This window comes from Plectropomus leopardus, chromosome 16 (genome assembly GCF_026936395.1).
Source record: "Plectropomus leopardus strain MGB_pleo_1.0 chromosome 16, ASM2693639v1, whole genome shotgun sequence".
In the NCBI taxonomy this organism is placed as follows: Eukaryota; Metazoa; Chordata; class Actinopteri; order Perciformes; family Serranidae; genus Plectropomus; species Plectropomus leopardus.
In genome coordinates, this window is record NC_142191.1 from 12,848,968 (window position 1) to 12,868,238 (window position 19,271).

General features: G+C 40.9%; 1 protein-coding gene across 1 annotated transcript in view; it reads left to right on the plus strand.

The window, feature by feature from the left end:
• LOC121955216 (NHS-like protein 1) overlaps nt 1-19,271 on the plus strand; it is a 133,432-nt gene that overhangs the window by 88,856 nt on the left and 25,305 nt on the right.

Here is a 19,271-nt window from a genome sequence, read left to right on the forward strand (position 1 = left end):
TTAATGAGAGCTGCAATTACAAGAAGCTTTTTTCCACCTCATGCTGCTTCGAGTCTGGCCCTCTGAGGTTTCTGGCCCCGTCTGCCCTACTGACCAGTCTGCTCTCTGTCTGCACACATGGTTGCGTTCTTCACTTCTACAGTACGGTTCACACAAAGTGCACTTAATCTCCTTAAAAGCAAGGAAAATAACACAAACTGAAGAAATTAGGTAGCTTTCATTTATTTGAGCACCAGTAATGTACCATAAACTGGTGGGTTCAAAACAGGCATTTTAAAATTGTCACTTTAGGCTCCAGGAAATTGGTGAAATTGTTATACATTCAAAAATAAGCAACTAAGTTTAAAATGAGCAACAAATGAAAAACGTGAATGTAAATTTTAGGCACAGTAAACAACATTGCTTCTATTATTTTGACAATTTCAAAGAAATATGAATATGTTGATTTCTTTTAAGTCCAGTTATACCTTACAAGCTTTTACGGCAGTGCACTATGTACTTTGCCTCTGCTAATGTCATATTAAACATAAAAATCAACAAGTGCAATAGAAAACCAATGTAAACAATCTAATTTTCATGTAATACAAAATGTAAGCAAAACAAACTTGTTCAAGTGGTTTTTAGAAATAACATCTAAGAACCACAAAAGAATAACGTGATTGCTCTGGTCATGACTCTTTGTCCCTCCCTGTAAACCTTCTCTTACACTCTCATCACCCACAGACCCCCTCACTCCTCCACCATGTACCCCAGCACCAGTCCCCTTCTTCCTGCCTTCTCCTCCGCCGCAGGCCCCTTTATGTCCCAATCAGTTGGAGGCTCCATTAAGCCTCAGAAAGCAAAGCCAAGCCTCTGAAAAGCTCATGTCCCCCCATAGAGGCTGATTATAAAAGGACACAGAGAGACGGGAGGGAGAGGAGAGAAAGTGAGTTTAAGAGCCTCTTTAAATCTTTCTCGTTAATGAGTTGTCCTCACCATAGCAACGTTTCTTTTTTCGAGGGTTTTCCACTCCACATGCGCGGATGGATTAGGGTTAAAGACAAAAAAAGAGGAGAAATGTAGAGAAGCTGCATCCATTTTCTTTGCTTGTAAAACCACAGGGGAGCGTGCACGGGTGACAGTTTGAGTCTAATTTTGTTTGTTTATAAGAGAAGCTACATTCCTGGACTGCTGTTAATCAAAGAGAAGAACACAGGATGATACTGGGAAACCAATTCAATTTGTGCCAGCTGTTTGTAATATTCACCACAAGGTGGCGGTATGATACAAACAAGTAGAGGTACTGATTCAGTGGCTGAAACTACAGTGGTGGAAGAAGTATTAGGATACTTTACTGAAGTACCACCACCACAATGTGAATATGCTCTTTTACAAGTTTAAGTACTGCATTAAAATTTAAGTTAACTGTAAGTAAATATATTCAGACAAATTACCAAGATTATTAAAAGTAGAAGTACCAGAAGCAGACTAATCGAAAACAAACAACCAAAACACACAAAAAACCTGACATTTTACAGAACAAAACAAAACAACACACACAAAAAACTGAAAATTAATTGAAAAAAGATGGAATAAAACCTAAAAAGTCCATATTATTAGAAAATATATTAAAATACCCCCAAAAAACTCTCCAAACAGGAAGATAAAGAAGAAGACTTGAATGTTTATCAAGTTCGTTGGTGATTAATTTTCTGTCAATCAACTGATTGATTAATCAGCTAATCGTTGCAGCCCTACATGTATAAACTGTTAGGCTAATTTAATTTATACATAACATCATACATCATATTTAATAAACTCATGTTTTTTATGCAAAAATGTAAAGTAAGTAAAACCTTCAGATACATGCTGTGAAGCAAAAAGTACAATATTTCCCTTGGAAATGCAGTGGAGTAAAAGTATAAATTTACATGAAAAGAAAACACTCAAGTACAAGTACCTCAAATTTGTACTTAAATACAGTACTTAAATAAATACACTTACATGTACTTAGTTATATTCCACCACTGGAAGAAACTACAGTGGTACTCCTCCTCAGTTTCAGAGTTGATCGTCTATGAATCATCAGTTTTAACCAGTATTGACATACTTTACAGCATGTACATAGAAACACTTTACTGTGTGAGACTAAATTGATTGGACTGTGGTGAATACCAAATGTAATTACCGTTGCATTAATTACCCATCAGACAGAACGCTCCCATTTATCCACACCAAAAAGAGACACATGAGGTGCCACGTGGAATTTAATTTGGGATGATAACGGTCTTAAATTTTGGGTGTATTTGATCAGGGAGCTAGTCTCGTTTCCCTTGGGGCCCATTAGGAGGGTGCACTCATTTCATCCAAGAGAGGTCTGCTCTCTCTATTAATGCTTTCGCGTCCATTATTGCTCAGATGGGACAGAAGGGGGAGGGACGGGGAGAGAGGGGGGAGGCAAAGGGGTGGTTTATAAAGAAGGAGAGAGGGAGGGAGGGGTTAAGTGGATTTGGGGTGCTGCTTTTTTTCCCAGACGAGGTCTCAACATAGGATTATCAGTGGAGGGACCTCGGTTTCACACATGCATGTGCACACACACACACACACACACACATCTATGAGTCTGTTTGATAAGTCAGATAAAACCACCAGTCACAGTGTGTTTGTGTGTGTGCGTACATATGTGTGTGTTTTACAGATGATACTGATCCACGTCATCTGATGAGCACTAAGCCTGTCCTGAGACATATTTAACCCTCTCAGTCTTACCCTGGGATTACAACACACTCATGTTAATACTATGGCAGGGCAGTACATATAACATGTAGTTCCTCTGCTGATACTGATAAAAAACATAAACATAAGTTTGAGCACTACAGATACAGCAAGTTGTCCTGTAGCTGACCATGACCTGTGGCTTCATCACATGATGATGATGGTTGTACTGTTCGCTAATGAGTCTCGTAAACAATGGGTCGATAGTATCTGAAATTTATGATTCACAGGCAATCTGTGTTATGGGTTTTAAAATATTTTGTGTTCTTACCAGAATTCCTCTAAGGCCCCTAACGCACCAAACTGACGGTCAGCCCTAGTTTTTGCGGTTTGTCCATATACCGTCGGCACTAGTTGGCCTTTGTCAGCTGTTTTTCAGCCAATTCAACATGTTGAATCGGCGTAGGAGCCAGTGGAGCCTGTCAGTAGGTGAAATCATTTGACTGGCAGTTCAGCTCAGTGGACAGAAAGAGAAACAGAAGGGAGGAAAGTAAATGAACGACTAATGTCTAGACAGAGTGAAACTGAATCAGACATAGAGAGAATTATATAGGTTGTGTTGTTAATGTGCTGACTGGCTAACCAGTGTTGTGTTAGTCTTCCCGTTTTAAAATTTTTAATGAAGAATCCAGGCTAGCACTGCCTGCCACTGTGAGTTATTTTCTCTGAAGTAGACATAAAACATACTTGCTGGTTGGCTGTTGACTGTATTCTTTGCAGTGTATTAAATGTAATTTTTTGACAGAGACACAGTCGCCACTAGTTCTTTGATGTCGGTTCAGTGTATTTTGGCCTTAGGTTTTAAGCCTTTAGTTTCTGAGGCTCGCTCATACAAGTGTTAAGGTTTAGCAAGGTTTAGTAAGGTTTAACCTATTTTCCTGCACAAACTTCGTTGTACTTAATGAATACCTAGTGAAGTTTTAACCACATAGATTTCACTAGAGTAAAATGAACAGCTGCGAAATGCAAAGGCGAAAAACTCAGCGATCAGTAATAGTATGAGGGGACCTAAAAAAATGACTACAAGAGGACATTGCAGAGCTTCACAGTGGCACATATCAAGAGTTTAGTTCATACAGGGTCTGTGCCTTGTGAAAGCAATGTGGAATTAAGCAGAATATCCCCTAACAAACCAACTAACAGAGTGGAGATATATATTGGATCAATGTTTTGTGCCTGCTGAACAGCTAAATCCAATCATGCGGTGCAAATGAATTGGTTAATCACAGTAATCAATGCCAGCCACCAGAACTGGCATCCAACTTCACATCTAACCTCCTGATTGTTCCCCCGCCTCCAGGCTGATTGTCTTGCTCGCTTCCTAAATTTGTGGTCATTGGTCAATTGGTTGTATTTCTGATTCATGATTGGATGATTTGATGTTGCCCCGCTCTTCCCCTCCCCAAATGACCTACTGCTGCTGCTGATGGGAAGTGAGGTGAAATGTGGGAAGTGGGTCAAACAGCAAAGTGTCAATTTTGCTCCAGTGGTGGAGGAACTGCAGATAAACATGCATGCAAACACTGTAGTTGATATGGCTTTAACCTACTTCTAGTTGGTACCCATGTCAGTGCGACACACACACACACACTCACACACTCACACACACTCACACACACACACACACATTCGGCTTCCCTCCTTGTGATGCAGGCCAGCCCCAGGTGGCTTGTTGCTTTGTGCCCTTGAGCTACTGGAGGCACTTAACCTAAATTAGCTCAGTCTGTCTCTGTGCCTCTGTGTCTAAATCAGACAAGACCCTCGTCAGCAGCATGAGCCAAGGGTCATGGTAACGGCAGCAGAGACACACTGCTGTATAACTAAGCTCATGTGTAAAGCAAGACTAAAATAAGGAATATTTATCACCTCTACTTTCCGTTTGTGTCACCCGTGCAGATGTTTTGCAGATAATTTGGAAATTGTCTTGATTGGATTGTCAGCAAAAATGCCTTCAGAGTAAAATGTGCAGTGAAGTATTGATTCTAATGAATCATATTGTTGAAGCAAATCCAGTAATATTCCAGCTGCTACCTATTGACTCCTGTCACTATCCACCTTGGACATTATTCACATCACACTTTTAATTAAGCCAGTTGTGGAGTTCATGTGTGTTTTATGCAAGTCTGGTTCTGTACAGGCACTCCAAAGTGTTTGTCTCAGATTTATGGCATTTTGTATGTAAAGTTAATTATAAAATTGGATTAATGATATATACACACACATGGGCCCTCAGGAGTAAAGCGCAGACAGCTCTGGTGTTGAAATGTAGGTCAGGAAACTAGCGTGGCAGCCGACATAATGTGTTTGCAGGCATCCCTGCGTAGCTGTGTGTACGTGCATGTGCATATTAAGTCGCGTGTGGTTACATGCTTGTATGCATATCGACTATAGGCACATGTATTGTCCTATAACCTATATGTGCAAGACCATGTGTGTTAACAGCAGACTTCAGATGGATAAAGGATACAGGGAAGCAGTATTGTAATCTATACCTCCTCTAAAGTCCAGATTGTAATGTGTTACTAAGTCTGTTGTCTAAATGCAGAAGATTGTACAAATAGCTGCAGGCACACATTCGCACATGCACAAAAACACCCATACATACAGATGCATGCAGAATGATGTCAGCCTGCTGTAGTGACACACCAACACACTCAGGCCTTGTGGTTATTGATGTGGCGGGTCTTCGGAGGGTCCACTGGAGAGTGAGAAAGGCCAGGAGTCAATATGAGTGGAGACAGTGTGACTGGATGGTAATGGCTCTTAATGTAGTCTGGGCGCTGCCAGGGGTCTGTCTTTATGTTACACTACCAGTGGCTCAATGGAGCTTCCCACTGGGAAATTATTTTATGACAGCATGTAAGACATGTGTTGCATAGGCAGAATTTTGTGTAGAAATTGCTTTATTGAAAGATTGAATGCTGCTGAACTGACAGAAATTGATATTTTTGTGATGCTTAAACCGAAGTCAACACTAAATGACTTACTCGCTGCTATGCTGTGAAATCCATATTTTTTATTTGACATTGTTGCAAGTTTAAAAATAAATACAATGCTAATATGGTGATTTACAGCTGGTTTTCTTTACCATCTTACGTAAGGAGATAGTTAAGGATTTCTTGAGTGAAGTGGCTGTATGAGGTACTTATGTAAAGTCAATGTATTACAGACAGTAGCTGGTGGTCGGTACGCTCCCAGTTTGCAGAAACAGACAGGTTGCGCACCACACAGGGGTTGATATAAAAAGGTATTTTAGCCACTTTTAAAATGGCCTATCCAAAAAAAATCCGTCGTAGTGGATGCTAAATTTAGAGTATTTTCATCGCTTTACCTCACCATCACACAGTCTTTTCCTTTGGCACTACATTTCTCCTCCACCGCCAGTCAGCTTTTTGGGTCACAAAGTGCCTGGAATGAAATATGACGTTCAAAAAACTCTATACAGCCACCACTTAGACAGAATATTTTTTGGGTAGGCGTTCTTTAAAGTGGCTAAAATACGTTTTGATAGCAACCCTTCTATACAACAGGGTAATGATGTGTTGTGGGGTGTGTGCCCCATCTGTTTCTGCAAACTGGGAGCGCTCCACAGCTCCACTAAAAAAATCCCCAAATATGCCTTTAAGTGTTTAAGCATGCTAATATGTAGTTAATCGCCAAATACAAAGTACAGCTAAGGCTGATTGGTGAGTAATTCGTTTTTGCATTGTCAGGGGAACATCATAGTCACTCGGGTGTATCCTCTGGGCACCATGGATATCTGTACCAAACTTCATGGCCATCCATCCAACAGTTGTTTTTTTTAGTTGCTTAAAACTTGATCCAAAATTCTTGAGCCCATCCAAACACAAGGAAAACATGCACTGAACGCTGTCCCTCCAATTTACAAACGTTCCTGTTTTAGTTCCAGCATATTGTCCTGCCAACGTCACTGTGGGTGACAGGTCAGCGGGGTTGGATCTCTTTAGATTTAAAACTGTGTTGCCCAGGGGAAACGGACGGTTAGCTGCAAATCCATCCTGACGGGGACATAAAACACCTCAAGTTAGCAACAAAACTGCCACCCTCTCTGAAGGCACCAAAAGCTCAGGCGTACAAATCAGCTTGCTCGTAAAAGAACAGCGTTTTAATGCCCTGCTCAACAGGCGTGTGCATTTAAAGACTGACCCGCCTTTTATTGTGCACGGCTAACATCGGGCTGTAAAAGTTTGCCTGTTAAATGAATGTATAGGAAGGACTTATTTAACGGTTGCACGCCTCCCTGTCAGTTTGTCTTCTTCCAGTTGTTATTACTGTTTGTTGACCTGGTCTTTGTTTTTAGGCTTTTCTTGTTTTGCCACCATGCTGAGGCACAAAGATTGCCATGTAAACAATGTTTTCTAGCACAGACTAGACTCTAATGCAGACTTGTCTTTCCAGTTGCTGTTCTCTCTCTCTCTTTCTCTTTTATCCTGGCTTAAATTTCAAAGAGGGTTGGGAGGGTCAGACGCCAGGGGAGTGAAAATTAGGCATGACCGCCAAGCCTGCTGGGCTTTTATGCATGTTTGTGCTCATAATAACTGTTTCTAGTGAGTCTCTACCTATGGATGTCTTGCATTCACACTTCATCTGTCTCTCTTCTCGCTTTTTTCCCTGCCCTTCACCCGTGACTTTTCCGTCCCAGCTGTCTTTATCTCCTCTCTCTGGTTTCTTTTGTCCCTCTAAACGCTGCCTTTTCTATCGTGCCTCACATCGCTACTCAGCAAAGTAGCTCTGCTTCCAGCACATCAAACAGTCTTTGAACATTTTGTGTATGCCTCTTCCTTTTTAAAAAAAAACAACTCTTTGTGCAAAGTTTTGCTTTTGATACCATCTCCATTTCCCCCTTTCATTAGTATTGTGCAGCTCTTTTCAATGATATTTCATGCACATTCACACACAGAGCTGTGTGAAAACAGCTACATGGTGTTTGAACAGAAAACATAAGTGTGTCCCCACATCAAGGCGAGGATATGCACATACATATGCTTGTGAAACAGAAAATGCACACAAAGAACAGAGTCTGATTTTGTTAGTGATGGTTTGTGTGCATGCTCAGGGCGTAGCTTGCAGGGTGTCACCCAGACTTGGAGGGTTTTCTCATGGATCACAAAGGAGGAGCAGCCTATAGAGGGAGGCCCCACTCCCTTTCAGTCAGAAGAATGCACACAGACAAACTCACAAAATGCAGCGGTTTTCATTGCAGAATTGAATGTACATCAGATCTCTCCAGTTTACAAGTAAAGTAAAACTTTAGTTTAAAATATAAACTGGAGTGAAATCACACACTCTTCTGTTTACTCATGTGGCAGATAAATAATTGTGTTATGCTAAATCACAGCAGCATACACCAAACTTTTTCACTTAAATGACATGTTTGCAGCCACTTCAGGAGCTTTAAGTGAGCCTTGAAGACCCCTTCAATCTGATCTCTTTTAACCCCCGTCATGATTTGCATGTTATCATGCAAATACACCGCAGATCAAGCATTGACTCTATGATGGTGAACATAGAGGGTTCTGCTGTCTGCTTTTTATTGTGTGAGCTGTTTGTGTCTGTTTTTCTGTCTTAATGTGTATGTGCACTCAGTCAATGAGGGCAGTTATAGGACGGCAAGGTTGTTTGTATGAATGTATAGTGTGTGTGTGTGTGTGTGTGTGTGTGTGTGTGTGTGTGTGTGTGTGTGTGTGTGTGTGTGTGTGTGTGTGTGTGTGTGTTGTGATGGAATCCCAGCTGCTTCAATGGAGTAGGTCAGACGGAAACACCAGAATATGGGTGGGGGGAGGAGGGAAGATTGGCGTTACCCAGTAACCCCTGTCTGCTGAACAGACAGAAGTGCAATGGAGGAAAGAAAGAGAGGGAGACCGATAGAGGAGCTGAGAGGGAGACAGCGAGAGTTTGGTGTCAGAAAAAGGTCATTCACCAAGTCCTGGAGCTCATTGAACTTAAAGGGACAGTTCACCCTCAAAAAAAAATGTGTTTTTTTTTCTTTTACCAGTTAATTTATCAATGTAGTTTGTTTTGTAGTGAGTTGCTAAGTGTTGGAGATATTAGCCGTAGAGATGTCTGCCTCCTCTCCAAAATACTGAGACTAGATGGCACTTGGCTTGTGTTGCTGAAAGTGCCAAAAAAGTACATTTGAAAAACTAAATCTGTATTCGGAAACCATGACCCAGTTACTCAAGATAATCCATAGACCTTGTTGTGAGCAGTTTCATGTCAGAACTATTTTCTTTATACCAAACTACACCCACCAACTGTATCACTGAGCAGCGTGCATCTATGGTTAAGTACCATACATAGTTGTCATAATTTGGTAGAAAAAAAATACTTCCTGCATAAAACTGCTCACAACAAGGTCTGTGGATTATTTTGAGTAACCAGGACATGAATTTTAGAAAGAAACTGCTGTTGAGTTGGGTTTTTTTGTTTTTTTTTGGTGTTTTGAGCACCACAATTCAAGTGCCATTTGGTTCCATTATATTAGAAAGAAGACAGACATATCTATGGCAGATATCTCTACTACCTGGCAACTCACACCAAAACAATCTAGATTGATAAATAGCACTACAGGTAAGAGGAAAAATGTGTGTTTTTGATGCTGGGCTGATGCGTGGGAACTTTACCCCATGCTCAAATCATTCTTGCCAGAAAAACAGTGAAACCAGTGATCATAGCTTGTTTATTCAGCCCAGCCGCTCTGTCACGCTGGTTTCTGTGTGTGTGTGTGTGTGTGTGTGTGTGTGTGTGTGTGTGTGTGTGTGTGTGTGTGTGTTCAAGCAAGAGTTGTGTTTATTCAGGAGTGAGTTTGAAGTTTAACTTTGGTTTACTGCATTTTTATGAGCGTTGTAGAGAGTTGTTTCCTGCCTATCCGTGTTTACCTTTTCCTGACTTGCCTTAAGGGGTTTCATCACCAACATCAAAACACTACTTAATCATACTACTACTGCTTTTTCTTGTAGTAGCTCTGTAAGGATTTGTTTATGCAGTTTAATTTCACAACTCAAGCATGTGAACCAATGCCAGAAATGTAATTTCTTATTAAGACTATTGATGCCATGTAGGAAAGTGAAACAGTTTGTAAAGTAAAATCCAACATATGATCATTAACCCCTAAAGCTTCATCACACCACACTACCTCCCGCACTCCCCTGCCCTCTTTGCTGATAGATAATTCATGCCTTGCTCTATATCTCAAAGAGACCGAAGCGATCGGGTTCCCACTGACCCCTGGTGCTACGCTTTCATTCACAGAGATGTAGGAATGAAAGAAAGGGGGAGGGGATTAGAGAGTCAATATGTTGCTCTACATGTTATAAATTATAGATTCTCATTCACAGAAAAGAGAGATGGGCTGAGATGAAAGGGATTTACGTTGTAGGGTTTTTATTTATCAATTTTTTAAGGGTTTTTGGTACATTTCCTGTTTGAGCATCCAAGTCCAAATAACCATTTGTTGCTAATAGGTTTGCACATTTATAGAACTGGTTTCTTTTTCTTTTTCACATTGCTTTAAACCAAATGTGTGAGAGATTTTTGGCTGTTAGTGTAAACATGCGATCTCACAACATGTTTTTGGTTTGAGATGGTTCTTTGTACATTTGTATAGTTATAACTAAAAATGTATTGGGATTAAAATGCTGATGCTGCACAGATTCTCTCAGCTGTCTCGTTAAAGGGATTCTCATCCTTGATTATTTAAGAAAAAAATGAGAGCTTTTGGCTTACTTAACTTAATGAATTTTAACTAATGACCTTCCAGTGACAACGTGCCTCTGTTTAAATCCATTCATGTTTAGTTCCAGTGAAACAGCTCTGCAAAATTGTGCGTTCAATGATGCTGCATGCATACAGATACAAAGTGTTGGCGTGCATTCACGTGTGCGACAATTACTTGGCCCCGTTGTCGGCGCCTCATGTTTTCCTGCTTATCTCACCTTCGCAGGTTTTCTTCTGACTAATTGGAAGGTGTGCAAGGTCAGAGCCTTAACAAGAGAACGAAGCAAAGAAAGAGGGAGGGGGGAATACAATCAATACAGGCTAGATTACATTAGCAGTCATGAAAGCACTCATGTCTGAAAGAAAGAGAGAAGAAGAGAAGGAAAGAGAAGTGGATGGAGGGAGAAGAGAGATTTGACATTAGGCGGATCAGGTAGAGTTGAGGGTTTTGGAGGGGGGCGCAGCTTAGCTCTCCCTTCTTAAGTCCAATTAGAAAAATAAAAGCTGAGACCTGTCAGATGAAGCTCTGTGTGTGTGTGTGTGTGTGTGTGTGTGTGTGTGTGTGCGTGCGTGTGTGTGTGTGTGTGTGTGTGTGTGTGTGTGTGTGTGCGTGCGTGTGCGTGTGTGTGTGCATGTGCGTGTGTGTTTATAGATGCCAGGTTCATGCACTTTGGGAATTTGAACGGATGCTTGATAGACTTCATTACTGAACAAGAGAGGGAGGTGTGTGTGTTTTGGGGATTGATCGAATGTTAGAGTTGGGCCAGAGGGAATTAAATTCGGCAATCAGGGCTTTTTTTTAAAAAAAAAAAAAAAAAAACTAGGGTGTGTATGTGAGAGAGTTTGTGTAGCTGTAGTTGCCTCTGCCAGGTTGATGGGGAGATCCAAACAAGGTGTGAAGACAAGGAAGCAGAGCAGGAGCCCCCTCATCAATCTCTCCTCTTTATTATCACTCTGCCACGTTCACCCTTAAGTCTTAATCACATCTAGTGCAACAAGATTTGTTAATCAACCCTGATTTCTCTCTACTTTCCTCTGAGGGTCACCAACATTTTGTACGTGAACACACTGCTGGTTGTTTAACAAGACGAGATACTCAGTGTCTTGCCACAGGGCCTAACACTAATGAAGATGTGTTGAGATTGTGTGTTTCAATGCTGACAATTAGCTTTATCAGCAATTCAAATAGTTAAATGGGCAGAAAAACAGCTGTAATTATCTCAAGAAAGTGTTTTGCATTTTGCAATAATGAATAAATTTGCATGTAGCTAATGTTGTGATTTTCAATGAATGTTTTAGATTAGTTGATACATCTGATTAGTTCATAATTTCAGTGATTTTAAAAGTAAAAAAGTTCTCATTATGATAATAAACTCAATATTTTTGGTTTCTTTAGTTAGTTAGACATTTGAATATGCCCCCCTTGGAACCATGGGAACATTTTATAGACTTATAATTTCTATAATAATTGATTAATCTGGGAAAAAAAACATTCAGAGATGAATCGAAAAGAATTAAAAGAATGATTGATTACAGTTCCAGAGTGTTTCCTAATACAACAAGGTAGCAAAGAAGAAAGAAAAAGCTAATATTGCCTCATCTTAGGTAATCAAGATTTATTAATTTCATAACCAGGGGCTAATATGAGCAGAATTGCTTTTAAATCATGTTCATGTTAATCCCAGATGATGATGTTTGTCGTCCTAAATAAGCTCTCCCTCTGCTGTCCAAGCTTCATCCACAGAGTCTGTCACGCTTCCTTCATATGCTTCTTAGAGTATGAACAGATGAAACATTGATATTGTTTGGAGGGGGGTGTGAGGGGGGGCTTCTATTTATCACTGGGAGGGAGCGGAAGGATGTATGGACGTATGGCTGAATGGATGGATAGCCCTAATCCTAGAGGTGGCCTAGATTTGAAGCCCTCCTTCAGCGGATAGAGTTGTTGACCTGTCTGTAACACAGTGTGTGTGTGTGTGTGTGTGTGTGTGTGTGTGTGTGTGTGTGTGTGGGGTGACACAGTCCTGAGAACAATAGGCTCTTTAATGAGTGATGCCGCCTGGGCTCACGACTGCATAAATGATCATAATACTGTACGCGTGCCAAACAGTACGAGACACAAGCCAAGCGGAGGCTACTGACAGAACATGAGGACTCACAAAGACTTAGAGGAAAAAAGTTTGACACATGGAGAAAGACTTTACCTAAACCCTTTCAGATGGACTGAGAAAACCCGCGTTTATTGTCAATAAGAATGGGTTCATTCATATTGCTTCCAATTTGGGTTAAAAGTAGGGCTGAAATTGAGGATTTTTTGAATGTTTGGTTAATCTCTTTAAAATGTTCTTTTTTTGTTTTATTTGTCAGACTGTTTAATCTATAGAATAAAAATTAATGATAATATTTCAAAGCCTTTTTATTGCCTGTTTTGTCTGACAATGGTCCAAAACCCAAAGATACTAAATTGCTAATGATAAACTACAGTGAAAAGCAAAAAATCTTTACATTTGAGAACCAGGAATTGGTAAATGTTTGGCATGTTTACCTACATGTATTCGTTTTATGCTGATACACAAACTGATGAATTCATTCAGCATGTGTTTTAAGTCCACCTGACACCGCTCATCTTTGGTATGAAACATCAACACTGGTTTCTATAATCACAGCAGAATTGCAGTTGCATATAGTTTATGTGTGGCTGTTATTGTAGGATTATTGTAACTTTATAGGAGGTTTTGGTGGCTACTTGTCACCTTCTCAACCATACATTTTAGGCTATGCCACATTAAAATCTTTTTGATTTAAAACACATAACTGTGTTTACACCTAGGGTCCACATTACTCTGGCATTTTGTAACTCCTAAAACAGACGTTTTAAATTGCTGCTGACCCCATTTTATTTTGGAAACTCTGGGGTTTTATTTCAGTCTGAATGGGTGGAAACAGAGACTTTTGGAAACAGTGATGCAGACACCCACGAGTATTTCCTGATTGAGTCTTATCAGTTGCAACATGTCATGTCAGAACATTGTAGTCAGGTCTACATACACGTCATTTCATAGTCCTTGTGTAGGTGCTGTCTTTCTAATCGAATGGCCTGAGACAGACTTGAACATTAATATAGATTGTAGGGTGTAATGTAGCTTTTAATAAGTTGGCCTTAAAAAAAGAGACTCAAATAAACTTACAACACTTCATTGGTACCTGCTTTGTCTCTGGAGCCACTTTTTACAAACTCCCAAATTGACAACTCTCATTAGAAGACATATTTACACACTGAAAATATTTGTCTGTGTGGATGCTGATGATGAATTAATAACCTTTTACAGCAGTATTTTCTGAAAAAGGTCAAACACAAGTTGAACTTTCCAGAAGAATAGGACATTTACCGAGACATATTACCCACATTCAGAGCTTCATAACTCAACGACAAGAGCGACTACTTGTGACTGTAAGTACTGTGGATAGACACTTAGCAGCGTGCAGACAATGCAGAAACGCTGAATGTTACTAAACATTAAATATACACACACGATGCAAACTGCTGTCCACAGCACTTCAGTGTTCAGCGGGCTGAAAGGTTCAGATGAGCAAGGTCGAAGGGGGAGGAGGCGGAGGGAAACGAGGGGAAACCTTTCTACCACAAATTCAAGGATCATTTGCAGTCCCATTCAAGCTCTTGTTGCAGCCCCCCCCCCCAACCATTTTGGCTGAAAAGAAATACGGTCGCAGAAGGAGGGGCAGCCCTGCCCTCATGGATGTCTGTGTGTGTGTGTGTGTGTGTGTGTGTGTGTGTGTGTGTGTGTGTGTGTGTGTGTGTGTGTGTGTGTGTGTGTGTGTGTGTGTGTGTGTGTGTGCGCGCGCGCGTAGGTCCGTGTTTGCACGTATTTGAATGGGTGGGTGCCGGAGCGTGTGTGTGTGTGTGTGTGTGATAGATTGTGAGCGGATTGGACAATGGGAGGATTGTATGTGATCTATATTCATGTGGCACAGATTCAGCGGCCATGTGCGCACACAGCAGGCTGGGAATGATCAGACAGAGGGAGAGGGCTGGATTGAAAAACATCCAAAGAGATGGAATATTTGATTTATATAAAGAAATTCTGGTTTTAGTCAAATCAGATAGTGGAAAACTGGGATGCAATCTGTTTAGTCATTTTAAAAAATGCTGTAATGTTGTTTTATAAACCATAAATGAGTACAAAATGAGATCAAACTGGATTAATGTCAGAGCTTTAGTGTGCTTCCTGTTTGCATTACACTTTGCATGCAGGTGGGAGCTGCATCCTCCTGAGAATACCTCACGGAAACCTCTCTCTTTTCAAGCATGTGCAAAGTTCTCCAGTAGAGGTGGCTCACAGTTTAATTAGATGCAGGAAAATTCCCTAGATTAGTCTGTCGTAGCGGTGAAATTGGCAATACACGGATTACTTTTGCGAGAGTAGAGCAGAGTAGAAAGTAAGGGGGGGAAAAAACACTGAAACTAGAATTGACATCCGCAGCAAAATAGTATGAGCGTGCAAGTTGGTTCTAATAAAGCATGTTTAACTTTCAGCTATATCCTGAGTCCCGCAGAGTAAAGAAGAAAGAGAGCACACAGAGAGAAAGACAGAGCGAGAGAGAACGACTGATGATGAGAAATAAAGGGAGAGGCAGCCAGAACTCCTTGGTAACCAAAGCACAGAGGAACAGAGGGGCCGGTCCTACACCCCTCCCGCTGTGTGTGTGTTTGTGTGTGTCTCCGAGGACTGGACTGCCTGAGGGGGGAGTGGTGGTGGTGGTGGTGATGATGGGGGGAGTGGTGGACCGAGTGTGTGTCTAGAGAGAGAGACGGAGAGAGAGAGAGAGAGAGAGAGAGATGGGGGAGACACTCATTGTCGGCATAGTAGACACTCACACACACTCTCAGCCGAGCCGCTGTGGAGTGAGAATGTGAGCCGACACCAGCGCTCCTTCATCCTGTCTTCTCTCTCTTATTCCCTGGATTTTTTGTGCCATACAAGGACTTTTTTTTTTCCAAGAGAGAGATACACTCAACCGGAATAATGGTGTTTATCGGGACCTCGTTAAAATCTGTTATTAAATACTTCAAAAGGAAGGGTAAGATATGTTTACTTCTGCTCTAAATCAAATCATTAATGTATAATATGAGAAGTTTTAGACTTTATACATGAAAACTAGAACAAAGGAGTGAGCCACTGATTAGACTTTGTACAATTTTGCATCATTTTGACAGAAATGTATTAACGAGTGTCTGATTTGCTTTAACAGACATTTTTAATATCTTTAATTTGCTTTTCTATATCGGAAGTGGACGCACACCAGCTTCAATGCTTTGTATATATCATTTTATTACAAACTAGTGGGCATGTTACTTCACCGCTGCCTCCGCTGAGCCCAGAGACAACCCTCTGTTGCACCCTGTTTCCAGGTAACCATTGGGCCAAGACTTCACAGAGCCGACAACTATTAGCACTAAATGACCCGACAGCGTTTATAAAAGGTGGCAGCTGGAAGCATTTCGAATCACAGCTACTCTATTAGGAAAAAATGGCTCTTTTTCCTTTGTCTTGGAACAATTTAGAAGTTTTTAATGTTTATTTAGTTCTAAGTGTTTTGCAGAATCTGATCTAGATGTCAAAAGAAACCAGGTCTGTGTGCCATTTATGTGCTGGAGATTATGCTTAGGAGGATTAGTTTACGCTCCGAGGCTATTATTTTATAAATGGCTGTGTATTACGCACGTGAGGATGTTTAACAAAGATGTGGTCAATGCAGGGCGAGCCGATTCTAATCTCAGGTGTATTTATAGTATGTTTTACAGTCAAGGCTGAGGTGATGTTGTTAATCATTACCTCAGCGTTTTTGCACTTATCTTGCCATCTTGCACATGCCTGCACCTTGGTGCTCCGCTGTAGTCCAGAGGGTAGTGAGCTCCATACTGAGCAGTGCTCATATCCTCATCTGTAAACTTTTTAGACACTGAAAGGGGAGAGAGTAGAATGCACATTAATTTGGGTTTAAGGTTAAAAAAATCCAATAAGGCATGTCATTTAACTAGAATATATGGTATTCACATTATAAATAGCCCCTATAAAGAGATATTTTCCTTTGAATGACTTCTCTGTAAGTTTCATCTATAGTATTCACCTGAACCAGCCCTGCGACGACCCTTACAGTAGTTGTCATATGCATAACACCAATACTATATTGGCTGCAGTGTGACGTGGGACCCAGTTCAGGATTAACACAGATTATAGATCAAAACAGATAATAACTTTTGTGTGTGTGTGTGCATGTAAACACAAATTCTAGGGATTCTTGTGTGCAGCAACCTCTGCATGTTTAGCCGCGATGCTCTTTGCAGCCTGCTTGTGTCTGTCAGAGTGTTCTCCTGTTTGCTCTCAGGCTACGTCGGGAGTGCGGGGATGTCAATGGACAGAGGGATTAGTAGACTTCTGAAAGACTTTCGCGCCACAGTCCAGTGTGTGTGAAACTCTGTGTGTGTGTTGAGGGGCTAGGGCGTATTGTGGCACTGAAAAGCCTGATGTGGAGACTGATGCAGAGGGACAATACAGGCTTTGTGTCCATAGTCCCCATGTCCTTGGTGTGCCTATAGCCTTGCTGAGGTCTATTCAAACCTCATCGTCAGAGAGCGGGGTGGGGGAGGGCTACCTGTAGCAAGAAATTATAGAAACGGGTTTCATAGGGAATGGATTATGTAAAACCCTTATTTATAGAAGCGAGCTAATTTAAGGATGGACTCTCATCCACACAAAGCTGGGGCGTCACTGCCTTGCTTGTAGGTGTGTTGTGGGGTCCGGCGCTCTGAGATCCAAAACCAACTGCTCGTCAGATTATTCGACCTTCACATTTTTAATTCCAATTTCATTAAACTGTGTGTGAGTGGGTTTTGTGGTGTGTGTGTTTGTGTGTTTCATGCCACTGTCCAGTCTGTACTTGTGGTCAGAGGAGTTTTGCCGCGTGATGTGTTTCATTGATTATTCTGACCAGTGCAGGCACCCTGTTAGACTGCATGTGTAACAACACGGGTTTACAATGACAACGATGCCCAATTTACATATACACTCTACTTTGCTGTTTGCAACCATCACAAACCGTCATGTAATGTTGACATGTAACAAATTGTGGGTAATGTGGGGTTTTTGGGGGGAGGGCTTTACGCCTTCAGACGTGTGTTGTGGATGTCTTAACTCTCCATTTGTCACATTTGGTTGCAAATAAGTCCTGTGATGTAAATAGCTGTTTATTTACATCACTTGAGTACCACATAAGAAATTAAATGTAGTGAGACTGCAGCCACAGAACATACTGTTATGTACATGTTTTCCTCTTACTTGTATTGTCTGCAGTATGTGTGTCATCTTTACTGTTACATGGGTGAGCATGCAAAGGTGTGTGTTTGAAAGTAGCAGCAATATTTGGGAGAGGAAGTGGATGAACAAGGAGAAAAAAAGTGTTTGGTAACAAGACTGAGAGGAATATGAATAAACACAAAGACCCCTCTCTGTGCTAAAAGGAATACTTCACCCCCAAATGACCATTTGTATAACAATTACTAACATAGTGTTATGTGGGATTCCTGGAGAAAAGGTTTTTCTGTCATTCTTCTGGTGAACAAAGAATCCAAAATCTGAGAAAGTTCTTGATGAATTGAGGTCACAGGGATTCACATTTAACATCAGCAAAACTATATTAAAACATCTGTTTCCAAACTCTTACACAATCGTGCACTATAATCCAGGTCTCATTTATCCAGGTACATGCTCAGTACCTCTGTAACACATATTTTTTTTTGTTTAAAACCTTAGTATTTTAAACAGAACTGAAAGAGAAACGTATCTATGGTCTAGTCACGGCAAGACTCCATCTACAAAAAATCTAATTTTACCTCACTAAAGACTGTAGCTGCTGGCCTACAATCACAAAAATCACATAGATAACACAAAATAACTGGTCGAGCCAGCAGTAGACCAGCAGTTCCTATGTTCAGCATTGTAAAATAACTGCTTTTGTCAATGGAGTCTGGCATTGAAGAGAGCATTAATGAATTCAGTTCCACATCCGAAAGAGCTGTCTGATTGGGAAGTACTGAGCATACGACTGGATGGATGAAACTTGGATTAAACTGCAGGAGCTATGTGAGAATTTGGAAACGTATGTTTCAATATGGTTAAGCTATTGTTAAATGTGGCCTCCTTTTACTTTAGTTCAAAAACAAAATTCACAAACTCTGCATTACAGGAGGTGAGTAATTAATATACAAATGGCCACATGGGGATGAGTATGCCTTTAAGAAGCTCTTAACAGCTGCACATTCCTCAACAAGCTATGGAGATGGACATTAAGGTACCATTAGTCTCCAGCAGAAGCAGGACTTTTCTTCTTAATAAATCCATAAAACATTTTTTTCTGCTTTACTCATTAGTCACACAGTAGTATTATGGTCACAAACAAGCAAAGTTTTACTGATCCCAGAAAGACTTTTAAGATGGTCAGTGTGAAGCCCATCAGACGTTATCTGTATATCAAAGCAGTTACACACTGTCTCACACTTTCTCCAACGACCAATTTGCAGCCATAGGCACCCCACCCGGTACTACCACCTCAGAGGCCTTCTGTCCTCCCCCAACACACACACACACAGCCCATCCTACTATGGCTCATTAGCAGCTGTGAAGAAGCACTCAAACAAAAACAGCCCCTTTCATGACCCATCCCCTTCCTCCTGGTTTTTCCAAATGTCTCCCTCTGTCCCA